Here is a 21995-nt window from a genome sequence, read left to right on the forward strand (position 1 = left end):
ATTCAGAAGAGATCCTAGCGAAGCGAGGTACTACCTTATAAACTGTTAGTTGCCTTCATAGTCAGGGGCCCTCCCTCAGCCTCCACCATGACTCCGCCTCTCACTTTCTCCTCGCTTTCCTGGTCCTTTCCTTACGTGGGTCACGTGTCAGTGTTTCTTGGTATAGCACTTATCACAGCAGTAATCTAAGAAGAATTTTGATGAATCCAAGGCTGCAGTGTATATGAAGGTGGGGGAGAAAGCTGATCGATTGACTCACCTTGGACCTGCTCTTGCCTGGGTCTTAGTGAGAGCTCAGTTTATGTTGGTGGATGGCAGCCAATATTTATTGAATGACAGACACCCCATTAATGAAAGTATCAATCCTTGTGATGCTTGCAAACAAACAAATAAACTGAAAGTCATGTCTAAAAAATCCACGTGCAAGATTGATTTTATCTGTCATTTGACTTTAAAATATTTTTCTCCATGTCTTTCTGGGGTGTTGTGTTATATGTACTTGGTATAGATATGCATATGTGTGTAGATGTGGATGCAGAGGTCAGAGAGTCTTTGATCACTCTCCATCTTTATTTTGTCTTTTAAGCAGAGGCTCTCACTGAATCTGTAGCTCACTGGTTCAGCTGGGCTGGCTGGCATGACCTTCCGGACTCTGCCAGTTTCCCACCCTCCCAGTCTCCAGGACTGAGGTTAGAGGCACAAACAACTGCTTCAGGCTTTTTATGTGGATTCTGCGGATCCAAACCTAAGTCCTGCTTATGCGACAGGGCCTTCACCAACTGAGCCACCTTCTCCACCCTTTTTGTGTATTGTCATTATTTTAAAATTCATACTGGTGTAGATTGAGCATCCCTACCCTGTTTCTGGTGTTTCACTCTTCTCTTCCCTCCTGACAGTTTCACTCATATATATATGAACAGGAGAGAACAAGTCTCTCTTCCTATTTTGCCCTCAACTATTTTTATACGCTGTTCAGTACTAGCCTGTTTTGAACCCTCTGCTAAAAAGCAAAAGAGGATTCTAAGAGAATCAGGAACCCATTTTCTGTCTTTTAGGACATCTTTGTTGGAATTGTTGGACACAGAGGTGGATTCCATCACTTAGCTGTTAGGAAGAGTTCACAGTATGCACTGATTTGCAGCTAAGCCAGTACACTTATCAAATGATACAACTAACTTGGGTATGAACTTTTGAGTTTCCCAAACTGAATTGATTTCAGATGAATTATCTTTTCGTTCAAGTGTGAGATGGAGAGTGTGGGCAGCTCTCCTAGACTGAAATCAGCGCAGGCAGAGTGGGCCATCAGTGGGAGAGAGTCCTCATGTGCAGGTCTCTTGGGAGAGCAATCAAGAGGAGATGCTGTGCGCCAGTCAGGGTCCAGTGAGAGGTGGCGGCTTGTCTGAGGAGAATTTAACTGAGGTGACTCATGAAAGTGAGGGTGGGGTTTCTGAGATTGTTTGGAGCTAGTGCCTTCAACAGTTCGAGGCTGCGTCTGGAGGCTTTCTTCTCATGCACTGATACCCAAGGTGAGGGAGGTGGGGTCCTGGCCCACAGTGGCAACACTGGAGGGTGGTGAGAAGTGGAAATCCATGATCGATTCTAAACTTCTAAACCAACGTGCCTGCAGTGGTGCTCAGAAATTTTTAACAGCTCTCTTTGGGAAGCATGCTTTAACAGGTCCCACAAAGTTGTGGAGCACGAAGAAACAAGCTTAAGGCTTTGAATATCACATCTCTCACCGCCTCAGTACATCCAACTCCATCTCACTCTCAGCACATCTTCAAATGCTTCTGTAAACTAAGGAGATTGGATCGGAGAAATGGCTTTCAAACGTGTTAATCTGATGCCCTTTCGGAGGCATGGGATCTCTGGCCCAACCTGCTCAAGCAGAGTCATCCCTTTATTTCTGTGACAATTTATTTGAAGACAGGATCCTGAGACTTCAGACACATTTGAAAAGCCCCTGAGAATACCCAAGATCCCTCCTTCCTCAGGTGCTCTGCAGAGCTGTGGACCGCATCCATTCAGTATGGCTCGAGTCTAACATCTTTAGTGCCTACAGAGATGTATATTTTGCTTTATTTTAAAATATCGCTGTCTTACAGCCAGAGGAGCTATTTTTCCAGGTCCTGTCCTTTCTGAGGTAGATGAAAGTGTTGGCTCATAGCCCTCTCTACCCTAATGCATATGTGATTTCTAGACCAGTATTTACCCTTTTATGGCATGCACAAGCTATTTTAATCTCTTCTATTGCTGTTTTGAACATTCAGAAATTGCAGAAATGCACACATGTACTGCACATACATACATGTAGGCAAGACTTATACATAGAATAAAAAGTAAAGAATATTTAAGAAAAGAAATTTAGGAAGTGTTCCTGTATCAGCTTGCCTTGACTGTCTACATTACCCATGTAAACATTAGACTATTAAATATTTAAAGATGGCAACCTCTTGGTTCAGCAGGCATGAACTGAGCTGTCCTAAGCCTAGTAGGATATTTTGGCTTTTGTGAACACAAAGCTTTGTGTGTGTGCATTTTCCTAATAGCCAGAGGACCATAATGATGGGTTGACTTCCTATGTCATATCGGGGAGTTCCGGGTTTCATGATAGGAAGAGATGAGGGGCAGTCATCATTTTGGCTGGTGTAGAGAGTAGGATAGGAACCTGCCTTGAAGATGAATTTACAAATCAAGTTCCTATTATTTTTCTGTTTGTTTATATATGGAAGTTTATAGGATTAGAAAAAATCTGATGTGTTTTACTTATATTCTGTATAAAATAATTATTATATCAAATAATATTTGTTTAAAAATCCATTGACTTTGGGGGAAGACTACTGAGACCCAGGGAGACTGGTGTTTCTGTCCCCAGCCCATGGATCTTGTGTGAATCTGGGATTTTACAAAAATGATATGAAATTGATGAGGGAACCGAACAAGTGCCGGGTTAGACGCATCAGCAGCTGGTAGCACTTGTGTTTCTCTGAGGGTCCTCAGACAAGGGGACTGTGGAAGTAGCCCTCCCGCCTTTCACTAACCCTTCCTTACCTGCTGCAGTATGTGTTATCAAATACAGCAGTTATTAAATACACAGTTGAAGTGAGGATATGTGTCTCTTAGTTGCCATCTGGGGTCACCTTGCTCTTTGGAATGTAAGTGAACAGGACAAAATCTATCCAAGTGTGCTCAGCTTCACTTTCTCTCCTTTCTGGTTGCTGCAGACTTCTTGGTCCCACAAGCATCTTATCTGTAGTTCTTCCTCTCTCTTCCCTACACAGAATGGCAACCAATCCCTTCTCTTTGGTTTCCCTTGAATAGCTCGTACATGTAGTGTTTGTGTAGAGTGGAAATTCTTAACTATCCCAGTGGGGATATAGTTACACATATATCATGTTCTCAAAAATTCTGCTAGGAAGCATAATTTCATGCTCCTTAGGTGGTGCCTGCATAGAGTGGTTTCCTTCCAAAGACTACAGTATTGAAAAGATGGGTGTGGGCTCTGGCAAAGCTGTAGTAGAGAAACTCATTGTATGCCTGCCTAGGGATCGTGGTCCACACCAGCAGTGGGAAGTCAAGTGCAGAGTTCGCACTCCGTGAGATGTGATGAAATAGCATTTTACTTCTGCAGTGCCTCTCACCAGACCTTCCAACTCCAGTCTAGCCATGACAAAAGTGCCCGACAAATCTCAGCAGAGGACCATCCTGTGGCGTACCTGACCAAGTCTCTTAAAACTCTTAAGGCTGTCAAAAATAAGACAAGCTTGAAATACTTTCATGGCTAAGAGCAGCTAAAGGAGGCATGCTGACTGGGATTCTGGAACATAAGATAGAAAGATTAAAAGGAGGAGGAGCTGGGGGCAGGGACCGCTTCACAGACAAGGCATTTGCCGTGGAGACACGAAGATTGGAGGTCAGGTCCCCAGCAGCCCAAGGTGGCTTTACTGTAATCCCAGCACTTGGAGCACAGAGACAGGTGACCCTGGGGCAAGCTGACTAGATAGACCAACTGAGTCAGCAAGCCCTGAGTTCAGTGAGAGACCCTGCCTCAGCAAATAATGTGGAGCACAATCCAGGAAGACACTACAGATCAACCTCTACTCTCTACATGTGTGTGCACACATGTGCATGGGCATGCCTACACACATGCACCCACCCAGATGTGAACATGCAGATGCACATAACCACATACACATTCATATGTACTTGCAAAAAAAAATTAGGGAAATTTGGAAACTTTGAACAAGGCATGGTCTCATACTTGTAGCATGAAGTTTCTCTACACCCATTTCCCCCTTGGGTCGTCTGTCTAGTCATGCCCAGCATTCTGCAGCACTTACAGTATGGCCTCCTACTCTGTGATGGTTAGTGCTTCAGTTTATTATCAAGTTGCCACAATTTAGAACCACCTGGGAAGAAAGTCTCAGTGAGAAATTGCTGAGATCAGATGGGCCTGCCGGCATGCCTGTGAGAAATGTTGTTCTTAATTGGGTTAGTTGAGGTGAGAAGATCCACCCTGAATGTGGTTGGCACCATTTCACGGGTGGCAACTATTAAGAGTAGAGGAAGCTAGCTGAGCACTAAGTACGCATGCCATTTGTGGTGGTTTGAATGAAAATGGTCCCCGTGGGCTTATAGGAGGTGGCACTATTAGGAGGTGTGGCCTTGTTGGAAGAAGTGTGTCCCTGGGGGTGGGCTTTGAGGTTTCAGAAGCCCAAGCCAAGCCCAGTGTTACTCTCTCTTCCTGCTGTCTGCCAGTCCAGCTGTGGAACTCTCAGCTCCTTCTCCAGCACCATGTCTGCCTGCATGTCACCATGCTTCCCACCATGATGATAATGGACTAAACCTCTGAACTGTAAGCCAGCCCCAATTAATCCTTTCCTTTATAAGACTTGCTGTGGTCATGGTGTCTCTTCACAGCAATAGAAACCCTGACTAAGACAACATCTTAGTTACTTTTCTATTGCTGTGGTAAGAAACCATAACCAAGGCAATTTACAGAAGAGAGAGCTTATTTGGTGCTCACAGTTTAGGAGCCTTAAAGTCCATGACCATCTTGGTGAGGAGCATGAAGCAGGCAGGCCTGGTACCAGAGCAGTACTGGGAGCCCACAGCTTGGTCCACCAGCACCAGGCAGAGAGAGCTAACTAAGAACAGTGTGGGATTTTGGCAGCTCCAAAGCCCACCTCTAATAACACACCTCCTCCAACAATGTCACACCTCCTTATCCTTCCCAAACAATTCTGCCAACTGGGAACCAAGTATTCAAACATATGAGCCTATGGGGCCATTCTCATTGAAACCTCGCCTGTGCATTCCCTTCTGACTCCACCCTGGACTGTGGTTGTGATGTGACCAGATGTCCTGAGCTCCTCTGCTCTGGCTGCCCTGCAGGGATGCATTGTGACCTGGGATTTTGAGCTAAAATATTCCTTTTTCCCCTAAGTTGCTGTTTGTTGTAATAACAGAAATAGATGCAGAGCATCCCTGTTCATCCCTGCCTGCTGCTGGGTGTATGGTCCTGTGAACACTCCTGACTCTGTCTGTTAGTTTCTTTAATGGAGCATGTTGACGTTTCTCTGTCCCATCTTAGCTCCATAGATACCGTCTTACTGCAGACAGGCAGCCTGAATCTTGAGGACTTTGAGATTTGGGTTTATTTTCTGTGTGGCTTCTTGTAGAATGTCTCAATGATACTAAAGGGAGGGTGGCTTGCTGCTATAAGGAGGGGCAGCTCATCTTTAAAGTATCTCAATAATAATAGCTTGTTTTCTCACCTTCATAACTACCATTGATAAATCTCGAAACCATGTACCAGGGCTGTGGAAAAGAAACCTCAGTATGGTGTCTGGTACTAAGGACATTGACAGGTACCCTTAGTGAGAGTCCCTCTGGGTAAGTTGACCACAGTGAGTAGGAGGTTTCACGATAGTTTCCAAATGCCATCAGCTCTACAGATAACCTCTTAACAGCATACTGGGTTCAATTAGGGTGCTTATGGGTTTCTTCTAAGTTAAAGCTAACAAACAAAAGCCCGAACACAGCAATGGCAGAAGCAGGTCTTCAGAACAGCTGGTTTCAACCTCGTTTCAGACAGAGTCCTTGAGACCTAACAACTCTACAGAGCTACTCGGTGTTAGAATGCATTTCTTCTACACAGATGGGAAATCGCATTAGAGGCATTGCTGTTTTGGCTAGGGCTCAAAGAATTCTACAAAGTGTTCAGACTCTTTGACCGACAGAGGCTGTTCTCCTGGATGGGCAGGCAGAACAAGAAGAGAAGATTTTGCAAAGAAAGCTTCAATTACTGCAACAATATTGTTATAGGTGTGGATTGGAGGCAGGAGAGCACACACTGGGGTTTCTGGGGTCTTGTGTCCTGGAACAAAGAATTGGAGAGAGTTTGTTAAAAACATTAAGAGAGCATTTCCAAGGGGGGGGGGAGTGGGCCAAGTGTGCCGGAGAGCCAGGGCCCCAAGAGTCCGACCCTCTGAGTGGTTTCCATCACGCCCGCCATCACCAGAGAGCCAGGGCCCCAAGAGTCCGACCCTCTGAGTGGTTTCCATCACGCCCGCCATCACCAGAGAGCCAGGGCCCCAAGAGTCCGACCCACTGAGAGGTTTCTGTCACGCCCGCCATCACTAGAGAGCCAGGGCCCCAAGAGTCTGACCCTCTGAGTGGTTTCTGTCATGCCCATCACTTGTATTGGATAGGACACACTTCTTGCCCATACTCTGTCCCTTACATGTTGCCCTGGTGGGGAGGGACTTCCACTCTTTCTGCCAACTGGCTTTATGTTCATCTTCACACGTGTCTCTCCACCTCACTACCCTGCCTCCATCTCTTAGTGCAATAATACCGAATGGAATTCAAGGGCTGTGCAGGTGAGAAGAGGTGGAGAAGAAAGGGAAAACCAGCACGAGGAGTCTACATAAATGAATTCACTTCCGTTGTTTCCTTGATAAGAGCAGGAAGTAAAAGGGATCAAAGCGTGAGCGACTGCCTGCATTTGGGGATCTGGATAGTATAAGCCGAGCTAAGAGGGATTTGCCTTAAAAATGTCTGTGGCAGCCCAGTCACCACAGAGAACAGAAAAGCAAAGTCAGCAAGAGGTGACTTACTTAATGTTTGTGGGGCTGTTTCCTCCTCCTCTTTGTCCTTCCTCATTATTTTACTGTAGTGTATTAATTATACCCGAGTGACTAAGATCCCTGAATGATCTGCTCTTTATTACACACACACACACACACACACACACACACACACACACACACACACACACACACACACCCCAGGGAGGGAGAGAGAGAGAGAGAGAGATATTCTTATGTTTTGTTTTTCCCAGATCTCAAAGAGATCTAAGATCTTAATCTATCTATTTTATAGAAGGTTGTGTTAGGTTTCAACTCAAACTGGTTCAGTCCCAGGTTTCAGCACCAGATGAATGAAAAAAACCAAAAAACAAAAAGGAAGGACATGACTGCTCTTAGGTATGATGGAGGAGAAAGTTTATTGTAGATAAAGGAGAGAGCAGAGGCAGGGACATCTGGGAGAGTCCAGAGTGAACATGGTCAAACTGAGCTGGGCCATGCGAGGAGAGGGGGAGAGGGAGGAGAGGAAGAGAGGAGCCACTGACCAAGAGGGGTAGCCTGGGCTAAGAGACTGCTGTAGCCAAAATGGCTGAGTTATATAGGGGCTGGAAGAGCTGGGGGGAGGGAAGCCTAGCCTTTGGATTGGAGAGTTCAGGGCAGGGGGCAGGGTATGCAAACCTGTAATGGCCAACATCAGCTTTGATATGTTAATGGACACCTCAGTTAGTCATTTGTCCTAGGTTTGAGACCTAACAAGTTGGAAATTACAGAGTATGATAAAATATAAAAATCACATTAAATTACTTTTAAGTAAAACAAAAAACAAACAAACAAAAACAGCATGTAATCCATTCTGTGTGAGGGTTTGGTAAACTCTAGATGTATCACAAAATGTAATGAAATAGTGTCCACTATTGGGTAGTCATTGTGAGGGCTGAAGTTCCAAACTGGAAGACATGAGAGAATTCTGTTACATATCTCAAATCAAGCACCATCAATGCTTTCCTCTAGCTTAGGGCTTTCTTGGAGTTTCTTTTGGTCAAACGATGTGTCAAAATGTTTTGGAATGTGGTTTCCTTGCTTCCAAGTGTGGCAGGATTTGGTTGAGGATTTAGACAGGAGAATAAGAAAGACCCAGGCTTCTCAAACTGCAAGCAGTCCACCCAGCAGCTGATGCAGGGGTCCCAGGAAGATGAGAACGGTCCTGCAGAGCTTGGCTTGGATAGAAGTGGAGCGGTCCCTCAGATGGCAACATAGTAATTCTTTTAATTAAGAATATCTTTAGCTTTACATCGAAAAAAAGGAACAAATGGTTCTGTATGTCACCAGATCTAGTGAGACAGGTGGTGTGCTCAGCTTCACCCTGGGAGCTTTTTCTCACATACAAAGTACCAAGTGCCAAGGTAGCTTTCATGGCTGATCCTGAGATCCACCTCCTGCTGCTGCCCCCAAATGTGGTTTTTAACTAAATCTTTATAGTTCTATTTACCAATAAAGACTCGGGAGTCAGAGGCTGGGGTGAAAACCTGCTAGCTCAGAGAGGTTGAGGCGCAACTAGATGGCCTTCCCTCTTTGATAGTGTCTCTCCTGCTGCTCCAAACCAAAGAGGACTACCACATTCAAAGTCCCTCCCTACTACTTCCTGTGCGTCTATCTGTCTTCAGACTCCCTCTGACGCTCTATGATTACTTTCTGTCAACTAGTTGCTTTTATTTAATGAATGCAAATGCCAACTCAAGGTTCACAGTGTGATCATGTATCCTACAACACTGCATCTAGAACTATTGGAACTGAGCAAACGTCCTTGAGATTATTCTACTCAGACAAGGGTCACCAGGAAGAGACAGCCTCACCCAGAGAGGAAAAAATCTTGGAGTCATGCTGCTTTTAAGTCAGAATGTGGTGAGCTACTCAAGTGTCCTCTAGTAAGTCTTGAATTTTAACAGTTTCTTTGAGGGGCTGGAGAGATGGCTCAGTGGTTAAGAGCAGGTGTTGCTCCTGCACAGGACCTGAGTTCTGCAGCCAGGACCCATGTCAGGCTGTTCACAGCTGCCTGTAACTCCAGCTCAAGGGGACCCCACACTCTTCTGAAATCCATGTGCACAAACCCACCCCCATATACACACAATTAAAAACAACAAAAATTCATGTAAATTGAGTTTTAAAATAGTTTTAAAATTCCTTTAAGTCCCTTGCTTTGTGCTTTGCTGCATCTTGCCCGAGGGAGACAACTTAAAAAAGAGAGAGGTGAGTTGTGGTTCATCACTCCAGCTTCCGTCCCCAACTGTGGTAAGGTAGCATCTCCATGGTGAGAAGTACGTGGTAGAGGAGAGCCGTTCACTTGGGACAGCCGGGAGGGAGTGTCAGGGAGACCAAGGTAAGACACACATGTAGAGACTTCCTCATGTTCACAGCATCCCCCACAATAGTACTGCTGAATGGACACCATTCAGTGAGCCTGTGAAGGGGGCTTCATATTTAAATAATAAAATTCTTGTTCCTACCACCTTTTTGGAAAAATAGAAATTCAATATATTTCTTTATCAACTTCTGTTATGGTTTTAAACATTGGCATTTGCCCATCACTACAGTTTTAAAGCTAGGGTAAACCATTACTGCCAACAGCTAGGCAAGATCTCGCGTTCATTTGTACTGACAGTATTCAGCATTTCTTACTCCAGCCTTCCTCTCTATGAAGCTCTCCAGGTACATGTTATCATGTCTGTTGTCACGTACAATGTTTCATAAAAGCAGGGTCACGAGATCTGTGTGATTTTGTGTCTAATTTGTCTCCCCACTTAGCACCATATCATGTTATTCCATTTTCAAAAGTACAAATGTAAAGGGCGGGTGAAATTGTCTTAGAAAATGTATCATGATTCATCTCAACAATCTTTAGACACCTTGGCTATTATTATCTCCACATTTAAAACAACGCTCCCATGAACCTCTCTGGGTGGGAATCTCTGTGAGCCTCTCTGGTTATTTTCCTTCAAGGCATACTCTGCAGCTGGAAGCAAGTTTAGCTTCTTCATGCTTCTAGATAAGAGTGTTCCATTTTCATTGACATAGAGACATTTTGGAAAGATTTGCTGCTTATCACTAAGAAGCATGTGACTTTTACTGTTGCTTCACGTCTTAAGTCTTAAAAATTGATTTTTACATTTCATTTATGTGTGTGTGTCTGTGTGCCACAGTGAGAGTATGAAGGTCACAGAATAACTTGTAGCAGTTGGTTCTCAACCTCCCCCGTGTGGATACGAGGGATCAAACTGGGGTCATCAGGCTTGGAGGCAAACATTTGTACATCTGAGCATCCCCCTGGGCTCTGGTGGCTGTGGGTTTTTTTAGTTTTGTTTTGTTTTTTTAATTTCACTGCTATTGAGTCAATCTATTTTCTTATACTGCTATTTTATATTTTGTTATTTTTTTTCTCACTAGAGTACTTTTTTATTATTTCATGATTTGCAAGTGTATTTATTTGTATTCTAGGCAATTACCTATTCATAATAATTCTGTTTTCCCCATTTTTAGGCTACCTAGTAACATAAACTGTTTTTATTTTCCTAAGTCAAATTTATCAATGTATCCTTTTTGTTACAGTTCATTTTATTAATTAACGAACATGCAGTAATACTGTGAGAGTCAAACAGCATGGCCTTGCTGTTTTTCAACCAATGGTTCAGGCAACAGAAAACCCAGAACGTGTGTTTTCCCTGCTGGTCTGCTGTTGTTCTGTGTATGCGTTCGACTTTCCTAACGCATGCCTTGGGAAGACTTCTGGAAGCAGTCTTGCACATGCACCCCATTCTCTGCCTAAATGTTTCCCACTTTTTACAGACATTGAAGAATGTGTTGCCATCCCTACTGCGGGACACTGGTCACCTTTTATCGTTAGGTCACAGCTGACTGTCCCTACGGGCACTTGGGATTTTTATAAACATCCAGTCATTTAGACAAAGGCTTTGATGTCTAAATATGGCGCTTGGTGGCAGAGGTTGCTGGCTGCTCCCCACACACGCTTCCTCCTGGCACTGTCACACAGCAGAACACATTGTTCAGTTGTGCTGTTAGCTGCGGCCTGCATGAGCTGTGGCCAGTGTAGGATGATATACACCCCTTCCCGAGCTGGCCCGGGACCACACTTCTTACTTCATCCTCTGCTCTGTTTCATGGTGGTTTTGGAGTCCAGCATTAAAATAAGTGGGGCCCCTCGATGCAGACTCTGAGCCCTCCAAACACCGTCAGCTAAACCTCCACCGAATCCGTGAGAAGGAGCGCTGCGCTTTCGTTAAGTTAAACCACAGGGGTGAAGGGCTGTTGGTGTCACCTTAGTGAGGACTTTGGTCTCCTGGTCAAATTAGGGGAAACTCGGACACTGCACATGGGAGAGAAGTTTGGCGTGGGCGGCGGCTGGTCCTTCTCCTCTTGTATCTGCTTCTGTCGCCAGGGGAACTTGTACCCTGTCAGACCACCAAGGTGAACAAATGAGCTCGGGCTTGACAGACTTCCTTGACACAGCTCTGTCTACCTGACACACTGCCTTGTTTTTAAAGTCTATTCGTAAGGATTTGTTTTTCTTTTATGTGTCCGGAAGAGGACCTCAGATCTTCTGGAACTGGAGTTAGGGATGGTTATGAGCCATCGTGTGGGTGCTGGGAACCCAACCAACGGCTGAGTCATCTCTCCAGCCCCACATTGCTTTTTTTATTTTTTATTTTGTTGCCCAGGAATCCTTTTTCTTTTTCTTTTTTTTTTTTTTTTGGTTTTTCGAGACAGGGTTTCTCTGTGTAGCTTTGCCCCTTTCCTGGAACTCACTCTGTAGCCCAGGCTGGCCTCAAACTCACAGAGATCCACCTGGCTCTGCCTCCCGAGTGCTGGGATTAAAGGCGTGCGCCACCACCACCTGGCGGAATCCTTTTTCTAAGAGGATCACTGGGTTTGTTGTCCTTGGAGGGGTTTTCTTGGGGCTTTGGGAAGGCTGTATATGTTGGAACTTTTTTTTTTTTTGACAGTTTAAAGTTCTCCTTAAATAATATTTTAGGAACTTTCTTTTGGGAGATAAGCTGATGCTTCTAGCTTATAGATTTCTATCTCAGATCTAGGAGTATCATTAAATATATCTGAGTGAAATGTCGATTTTCTTTTTTCTTTTCTTTTTTTTGGTTTTTCGAGGCAGGGTTTCTCTGTATAGTTTTGGTGCCTGTCCTGGATCTCATTCTGTAGACCAGTCTGGCCTCGAACTCACAGAGATGCTCCTGGGTCTGCCTCCCGAGTGCTGGGATTAAAGGTGTGTGGCACCATCATGTGAAATGCCAATTTAACTGCTCTTTCTCAAATCTCTCTCAATTCTGTTTTGATAAACTTTTCATTATGGCCTGGAGCAAAAGTCTTTTAGGCTAAAATTCGCTTGTTTTGTGTCTAGAAATTAGGTAGGGAGAGGGATGTACAGTAGATAATTCAAGGATTGTGCAGAGTGGCCTGGAAACCTCTTTGTAAGCTGGACCAAATGGATAGGTAGAAAGTGGACCCCAGGAACCCTAAGAAGTGCGACAGTTAGGCTTTCTGAAAGCTGCTGGAACAGCAGCTTTTACCAGGCAAGAGTGAATCTATCATTGGATGGGGCAGAACACTTTGACCCTGAAATAGGCGAAACAATGAACTTTTGTCCAGGAAAATCCCTGACAACTCCACCCCCACCTTACAAAGTGTGTTGATGAGAACAGTGCAGGTTAGAGGACTGTCTGGGTTGCCTGCGGTCACCCTGGTGTCTAGAGACAGCAAGACAAGAACTCGGGGCTCCTGGTGACTTTTATTAATTACAGCAGCTGTTGTTGACTTAATATTTTACTTATTTCATTTCATCCTCACAGAATTATATGAAAATAGCGCCCTGCATTTGATCGTCTGTATCATATGTGTGTCTTACACACCTCCTAAGGGCTGGCCATTGTGCAAGGTACTGGGCCACAGCTAGTTCCTGTGTTCGTATTCTCATATTCTCATAGGGGACAGTATCTTCATAAGCCAACAAATACTAACATCATTTCTTTTTTTCAGAGACGAGATCTTTCTGTATAGCCTAGGCTGGGTTTGAACTCATGATCCTCCTCTGCCTCCCAAGTGCTGGGAGTACCCATGTCCGGCTCACACTTTGAGTGATGGGAGGGGTTTTGTGGAGGAGGAGAGTGGCTGAGATGGAAAGGGGTGGTGTTAAATTAAGTGATGACATTTGGGTGGAGACATGCATGGCAATAATGGTCCTTCAGGCTGAGGGACTGCTAATGTAAATCCCAGGGGAGCATTCAAGACAGGAGTGAGGTCTGGGCGACAGGACTCCAGGGGAAACACAAGAATGGTGAGGTAGTTAACAGGATAGTGAGGTGATCCTGTTTGCCATTACTGTGGGGTTCCTTGTTTCACCAGTGAGAGGCCAAGGCACACAGAGGTTCTGTGACTTTTCCCTAAGTCATACCCTGTGGTGTGACACAGCTGGCATCAGCTGGCATCAGCTGCAGTTTGAGCAACTCCAGACTCCACATGCTCCGTGTCCCACCTTCTCTGACACCTCCACCCACACTACTTCTCCATGTGCAATAGTAGTACCAGTATGAGAAATCATTTCTAATGACATGTTTGCTTCCTTCCCCACTGAGAAATGGGCCTGGGGTGTGTATGTCCCCGCATTCTGCTCTGAGGGGACGGAAGGAGTTTTCGGTCTCCCTGTAGAGATGCTAATGTTTAGAATTCTTCCGGCAGCTGCTTCTCCAGCCTTAGCTCTAACTAGTGTCACCACACTTTGGGACCCTGGTCAGGCTGATGTCCAAGATGGGCAGTGGACACTGATATGGTTTGGTGGGAATGTGTGGAAATACAAGGAGCTCCTCCGTGTTCTTTCCTGAGCCTGAGCGAACTAGAAAGGGAAGCAACCTATAAGCGTGCGAAGTCCCCTGTCCTTCTTACCCAGACCCTGTTAGGAAGGGCTGGACAAGGTGGGTATTCAGTAGTGTTTGTGAGGCAGGTGTTGTGGGAATGGGGAGGGATGCGGTGGCATCTCGGAGCAGGGCGTTAGAGCTCACGTGGGAAACGAGGAACTTTACAGTCCAGAAGCCTGGGAGGTGTGCCGAGGATGGCTGTACGCACGGAGAGGCAGCAGCTGCAGTGGCTAGTAGCTATGAGCACAGCTAGAACCCAGATGTGGACTCTGAAGTACGGCCTTCCACCGGACAGCCTCAGGCTGTTGGAGACGTGAGCAGGGCCAGAGTTAGGACAGGCAAGGGCAGGATGGGCCTGGAACATTATGTTAAACCAAAAAGTTAGATTCAGAGGATGGTGGCAGCCTGGCCAGGACACCAAAGCCTGAGGGAAAAGGCCTCCCACAGGTCACATCTGGGGTAACTTGAACATTAAAAATGATACATTTAGTTCAGTAGATCAAAAAAGAAATTTGAGTTCATATTAGCATAAATGAATTTAACGGTTACCAAATATAGAACTTGGAAGTTTCCTGGGGAGTGGGATATTTACACAGTTTTAAAATACCCTCTTGTGAAATACCAACAGATCACAAAAGAAAAATGAGCAATTTATACTTGTGTGTCTGTCAGTTTTTTCTAGCCAATCGTACTAGTAATAAAATAAATCAAAATTCTGTGCCACCTGCTCAGGGTAAGAAGAAAAACATGGTACTATGACTGTGATCTTCCTGTCAAAGATGCCTACCATGAGTTGAATTGTGAGAATATACCAGGAAAGCTCTAATTGAGGTCCATTCTTTAAAATAAACCGGCTATAATCTTAAAAAAAAAAAAAAATACCAAGGCCTTAGAAGTTGAGGAAAGACCAGCAGGTTGCAGATTGGAGGAAGTTACATAGCCAGGCAGAGAGATGTAGCTCACAACCCACAACCCTCAGGATGGCGATGGCCCTATGGTGGTTGTAAGGTAAAGACACAGGGCATTCATGGGTGATATTTCATGACAGTACTTGTTTTCAAAGGGCTTAAATATTCTGCTTCTGTAGCTTCCATAGATGTATGTGATTGTTTCCAGATAAAGTATTTAAGAATTAAATCAAAGCAGGACTGGGAAATAGGTAATTCACTCGGGGAAGGGGACATGAGTTTGTATTCCCAGAGCCTATGTAAATAAAGGGGACATGGTGGCATTTATTCACAATCCCAGTGCTAGGGAGGTAGAAATGTGGGTTCCTGGGGCTTGCTGGCCGCCCAGCCTAGTCTATTTAGTGAACTCCAGGCCCATGAGAGTCCCTGTCTCAAAACACACAAAACAAAACAAAACAAAATACATGGAGGATGGTGCCCGAGGAACAACACCTGAGGTCACCCTCTAACCTCTTCATGCACACATGTATGTGCACACAACACCCACACACGTGTACACACACACACACACACACACACACACACACACACACACAAATAATTAATAAAAATGAATTATAAGGTTAAGCAATTAGTGTCCCTCATAGCATGCACAGTTGTATTTATAACAGAGCTGTGTTAAGAGAAGCTTGAGGGCTCTGAAGACGGATTATCTGGGTTTGAATCCTGGTCCTTTACCCTCTTTTTGGCTGTTTCCTCTTCTTCCGGATGCTCATGAACTCACTTTGGAGAGATCATCATGTGGAGCCCTCAGAGAAGAGATGTTCCTTATCACAAAGTGTCCACAGACGGACACTGCTGTCGTCGGGTGGCCCGTTTCCACACACACACACACACACATACACACACACACACACTCACACACTCACACACACTCACACACACTCACACACACACTCACACACACATTCACACACTCACACACACTCACATTCACACACACACTCATACACTCACTCTCACACACTCACTCTCACACACATACACACTCACACACACTCACATTCACACACACACTCACACACACACACACACACACACATATACATTTATATTCCTCTATATTCCTCTAGTAGCATAGCTGGCCTTCTCGGGATGATCTCTGTGCTCAAGGGTGTTCACCGAGCCCAGTTTATGTATGACCCGTTATGCTATGAAAGACTATTCCAGAAGCACTGTGAGATTACCTGGATAGGGTTACACACTAGAGTAACAGCTACTGGAACCTGCTGGACCATCTTTGGTCAGCCTGATACAATTGCAAGATGCCACCCAATTAAAGCATTCTGATTGTAATGCCCAACCCCCCACATTGGCAACAGCCGGGATAGAGTTTCTCAGAGTTTGGAATCCAGACTTGGTCATTGGAAATCCCATTTTGGGAATGAGAAGAACCTCAGAGATCCTAGGTCTACCTCGCCCTTTTCATAGGTGAGAAACCTGAGGCTCAGCATGGTGATGGACACTGCGTGGGGTCACACCACTGGCTTCAGATGTTCTGACACTGAAGTCCGCGGCTTTGGTCATGCTGAGGTCCCATGGAAGGAGAGAGACTTTTCCAGAGACAGAATGTGTATAATGGTGCTGAGAGGGACTTACCGAATTCCCCAGGCTGAAGTCTTCACACCAGTGACCTGGCGATACCTAGTTCTGAAACTCCCTGGATTTCTGTGTGACATGCCTCCTAAACTGTAAATCAAAGTGCTAGCTCACCTTCTCACTGACACTCCTGGGTTTTTGTAGGCTCTTCCTCAAATAGACCAGGTGTCAGGCCTTGGCCTGGGGCGCCTGACCTGCCACCTCCAGGAGTCAGTGACTGGGTCAGATTCCTCAAGTAATCCAGTCACTCTGTGCCCCCACCACAGTTCAGGAGACTCCAACTATTTTTGGTAAGAAAACAAATATCTTTCAGTCTGCCAGTGAGTTTGCCAAGACACATCCTGATTCATTACACATCCACCAAGATACAAAGCCCTAAAAATAGCAGACAGGCTTTAATGTTTCATTTGGCATCAGGACTCCAAGTTCATATGAACTGCAATCAGTATTTTAGACTGATTTCATTTAATTTCCTGGGTATTATGCTCTTTGGCTGTGGAGGGCAACTTGCTGTTTATCTTTATCTCTGCTTGGCTTTCGATTAAGGCTTTGTGCTTAAAAAGAAAAACAACAACAACATTTGACCACCCATCTGTTCAATATTTATTTTCCCTTCTCTTTTTTAAGCTCCCTTGTTATGCTAACATTACTGTTTCTAAATAGAGTGTCCGGATTTAATTGCTTTGTTCCTTTTAGAACCCCTTTTCCTTGTTGGTCTAATTAGAATTTATAATATGCTAGGGCTAGAATCCTCTCAATGCAAATACCACAACTGCATTCATAAATCCCTATAGGTGACAGTAATGTTTCTGACTTTAGGGTCCATTGCAGAAGAAACCTTTCTTGTTTTCACTCATTTCCTTTGGTTTATTCAACTCCGGCTTGTCTAGAGGCTGTTCCCTGCTCAGCACCTCTGTGTTTTATCAAGTTGAAAAATAGTGACTGGGTAAAGTGCATTTCGAGAGTGAAAGTCAAGTGTAGGTGGTACATCACAGTTGTATCCATCCAGCTGTGCACATGGTGTGGGCCAAGGAACACCAGCCTTGCACGGTGTTCTGCTCTCAGGCTTTACCTGGCTCAGTCCTCTGAGGTCCATTATAACAGGAGACTACAGAACTGAAGTATTATCTATGATTTCTCCACTGACCTACAGGTAACCGTTAAGTTGAAATCTTAACTTCTCTCTTCCTCCCCATCCCTCTTCCCCCATCTCTCTTCCTCTCCTCCTCCTGTCTCATTCCATTCTTCCCCTCCTCTTTCCATCATAATATATATATATATATATACACATATATATAATGTATATGTGTGTGTGTGTGTGTGTGTGTGTGTGTGTGTGTGTACATGCACACATGCACAGAGCTATAGTGCTGTACAATTTCCAGGAAATTGTTTTTGTTGTGTATCATCAGCCGTGTTGTGGTTTAGGGACACTTGAAGGTCAGCAATTGCTGTGGCTTGGAGTGTCTCACTCTGATTAGGTAGCTCTGCTGGCTGTGTTTGGATAGACACTTAAGAGAAACTGGTTTGAATTGATTCATTTAAACACAGACATTGGCCTCATTGTGAGTCTGTTACATTTCCAAGCCTGGCATGCGACCAGCCTGACATTTCCCTGTGTGATTCAGGGATGGTGCTGGCCAAACCGAGCCCTTTGGGAGTAGATGATGTTCCTTTAATACGTCTGTTCGTTACCTAGATTGTGAGGGCTTAGGAAAACTCAAAAATTGCTATAATTTCAAACTTATAGAAAACATTCAGGAAGGGCACAAAACATTATTCTAATTGTTTTTACCTAGAGCCTTGGAAACTCATATTTTGGTTTACTTATTTCGTTTTTATCTTATATCATATTTGGTTTATTCATCACTCTTTCTCATAAACTATTTGAGAATTAAGTTGGGGACAAACACCCTTTATTCTGAAGTAACTGAATGTGTGTTATTTCCTAAGATCAAAAGTATCGATTTCTATCAGTACAGATCTAATTTGTGCGACTCACCCCAATACCTCCTGTGGCTGCATTTGTAACAAGCGATGTTTTAGATCATTAAGCTGGATCCTGCTACCTGCATTTCTGACTATTTCTCCATCCATTACCATAGTTAACTGAACTGAAACCATCTCATGCGTCGCTCGGTCTCTGAAGCACAGGTTTGCATTCTAAGGGAAGCCTTGGGAAGCTTGCATTGTTGAGGCTTCCTGGCCTTGTGTTCCCAAGAGTCCTGGACTCACTAACTGGCTGAATGAACTGGTGAGTGAAAGTCCAGTTTGGGGCCCTGGAAGGCTCAGCTTTGTGGTTATAATGACCTGTGACTCTTCTCTCCCACATGGGTTAGCTCCTGTGCTTCTATTGCCTTTTTCCTGTGGCCTCTGAGCACACCCATGGGAAGTCTGTACTTTCTGGTGAGGCCCTGTCCTCAGAGGAGATATTATGGGGTTCTATGGAAGGCTTCCTTGAGGCCTGTATCTTGTTATCCATTAAAAAGATGAAACCAGACCTAGGGCCTTTATATTCCATCTCTAACCTGGCATTTAATCAATGACGAAAGGGTCTTGCAGGAAATCTTTTCTTCATGGTTTTTATTTCCTCTCGGGAACCTTATGGCTTCTGCTAATGTCTTGGCAAAAGACGGCAGTGATTTGAAGGTGGGAGCTGATGGTTGGATGAAAATCTCTGGGCTTCGAGCTCCTTCCCAGATGTTTATCTGATTTTGAGTATGTGTCTAAGCTCTAGTTACATGAAGACCTGAGGATCAGAAAGGATCAAGGACTCGGGGGAAGCCAGATAAACTATTGCAGGGACAAGACTCCTTAGGCCAACTCCATTTCTCACTAGCAAGGGTGAGCATTCCTTGAGCAATCACTTCTAAAGTGATTGCTATTCTAAAACCGTGTATGGCTTGCAGGAGGCTATCAGTGTGAAATCAATGGTGATAATGATGCTTTTGCGTTTTTATTACCTTCAGCACAACGTGCAGCCCCCTACTTCAACTATGCTGTTGGGAATGGAAGCAAGTTCCATTTGTGTGCTCACAGGATTTCTCTGCGAGGCTTGTCCAGACACTTCAGGGAGGAGAATTCTTTGTTTGTTTTTTGTTTTTGGAGACATGGTTTCTCTTTGTAACCTTGGCTGTCCTGAAATTAGCTCTGTAGACCTGCTGACCCGGAACTTACAGAGATCTACCTGCCTCGGCCTCCCAAGTGCTAAGATTAAAGGCACCTGGCAAAAAAGGAGAATTCTGAACTGATTATCCTCCTCCTCCTTTCTGTCCTCCTCCTCCCCCTCCCACTCCTCCCCCTCCCCCTTCTCCCCCCTCCTCCCCCTTCTTCTCTTCCCCTTCCTCCCCCTCTTCATTCTCCCCCCTCCTCCTCCCCCTCCTCCTCCTTCTCCTTCTTCTACTACTACTTCTTCTCTCTCCTCCTCTTCTCTTTTCCCCTTCTCCTTTCTCCTCAAATATAATCACTATTCCTGTTGCAAAACAACACACACACACACACACACACACACACACACACACACACACACACACAGAATATATGAAGGGGGAAGTAGGAGGCAGTGGAGCAAGTTGAGAAGGAATAGAAAGGCCAAGGGCAGGGAGACCAGGGGAGATAAGGAAGGACTGTGGGATTACTTGTAGTTGTCATGTGACCTGAGCCACCTGGGCACGTGCACAGGGTTGATCACCTAAGGATTTCCAATGTAGAAAGTATTCTGATCTCAACAATGTCCTGTCGTCTTCCACTGTCTTTATCGGGAATAATTTATTGACATCTGGGATGTCCACATCACCTTCCTGATGGCTGTGAGTACAGTTGATTGAAGTCCAGGTCCATTCCTGCATCTGGGCGGGGTGCTCCTTCTGGCACAGCCCTGCCCTTCACTGTGGTTCCCTTTAACCAAAGGTTCTCCTGTTAACTGTTCGTGCCATCTGGGCTGATTCTGCACAGTGAAAAAAACAGAATCTGTGTCTGGCTTCCCTGCAAGACTCTAGTCTTGGGGAAGCTGAGATGTAATTCTGTTTTTAACTGCTAGAGACAGATCACATGCCACAAATCAACATCCTCTGCAGGGCTCAGTCTTTCAGGAGTCTCTCTTGGTTTCAGACACCAGCCCAAGCTCTGGGATTTTCAGAACACTTGTGCTTTTCACTACCGGGGTACAGTGAGAGAGTTCACACTGCTCCTGGGGGTTGATGGTTGGTAGGACGAGTCACAGGACTCAGGGCAGTATTGTCACTGTGATTCTTTATGATCACAGTTTAATCAGAAAGAACAGCGGCTAGGACCAGACAAATAAACAGATGGGGGGACAATGTCTGGGAGGGTCCCACTTGTGACATGTGCATGTCTTCAAGGCACACCACCTTCTTGACATATTGATGTGTGTCATCAACCAGAAAACTCACCTGAATATTTGAATGCACAAGTTTTTCTTGGGGTTCATTGTCATTGACCACATGATGCTCTTGTCTCCCTCTCCTTCCTTTCCCTGGAGGTCAGGCCGCTGCCAAGTAGTTCAAAGCTCCAAGTCTTGAATCAGTTGGTTGATCTCACCAAATCATGGGCATCCTTCATCCAGAAGCTTCCTAGGAGCTGACCATGGGTACTATGTGATTTTAAATTCGGATGTAGGACAAGGGACCCATCAAGATAGCACAGGTGGCTGGGTGGTTAATAGCAATCGCTGTTCTCCCAGAGGACCTGATTCTAGCACATCAGTCCCCTTACAGCCACCTGTACTTCCAGCTCCAGGGATCCAAAGCCCTCTTCTGGCGGCCATTGGCACTGCACTCACGTATACAAACACACAAACACATGTGTACACAGGATGAAATGACTTTTTTAAAGAGTGATCGATAACAAAGACACGCCTGCCAGTTAGTGGAGTCTGTTGGTTTAGAGGTGCCAGTGGCAGTCTGCTTCTTTGCAGGACAGTAAGAGTGCTCTGGGAAGCTTTATTTGTTCCCAGAGAAAGAACAAGAGGCCTTTACGGACGGACGTCTGTATGGAGGCCTTGTAGAACTGTGCCATGCCTGAAGACGACCGCTCTATCCTCAGCACTCAGAGAATTTGGAATTGGAGTGACATGGATCCCGGGAGGGTCCTGAAAGGCAGATAGGTTGCAGAAGGGACAGGAACAGTGGGGCAGGAAAGCATGGGAGTTTCCAGTGGAGAAAGCTCAGTGTGTTCTCTGAGACTACCAGCAACTCCGAGTGTATGGTTGCTCTGGGAATATCTGTATTTTGTGTCCATTCATGAACATTGCTCATAGAGTTTTTTAAGATATATTTCATAAAAGAGGGCACAAATCAGCTTTGTGTTAATAGCTCTCCACTCCTTTCTGTTCTGTGTTAATAGCTCTCCTCCACTCCTTTCTGTTTTATTTTAAGCCACAT

Source organism: Peromyscus eremicus, chromosome 20 (genome assembly GCF_949786415.1).
Source record: "Peromyscus eremicus chromosome 20, PerEre_H2_v1, whole genome shotgun sequence".
NCBI classification, from domain to species: Eukaryota; Metazoa; Chordata; class Mammalia; order Rodentia; family Cricetidae; genus Peromyscus; species Peromyscus eremicus.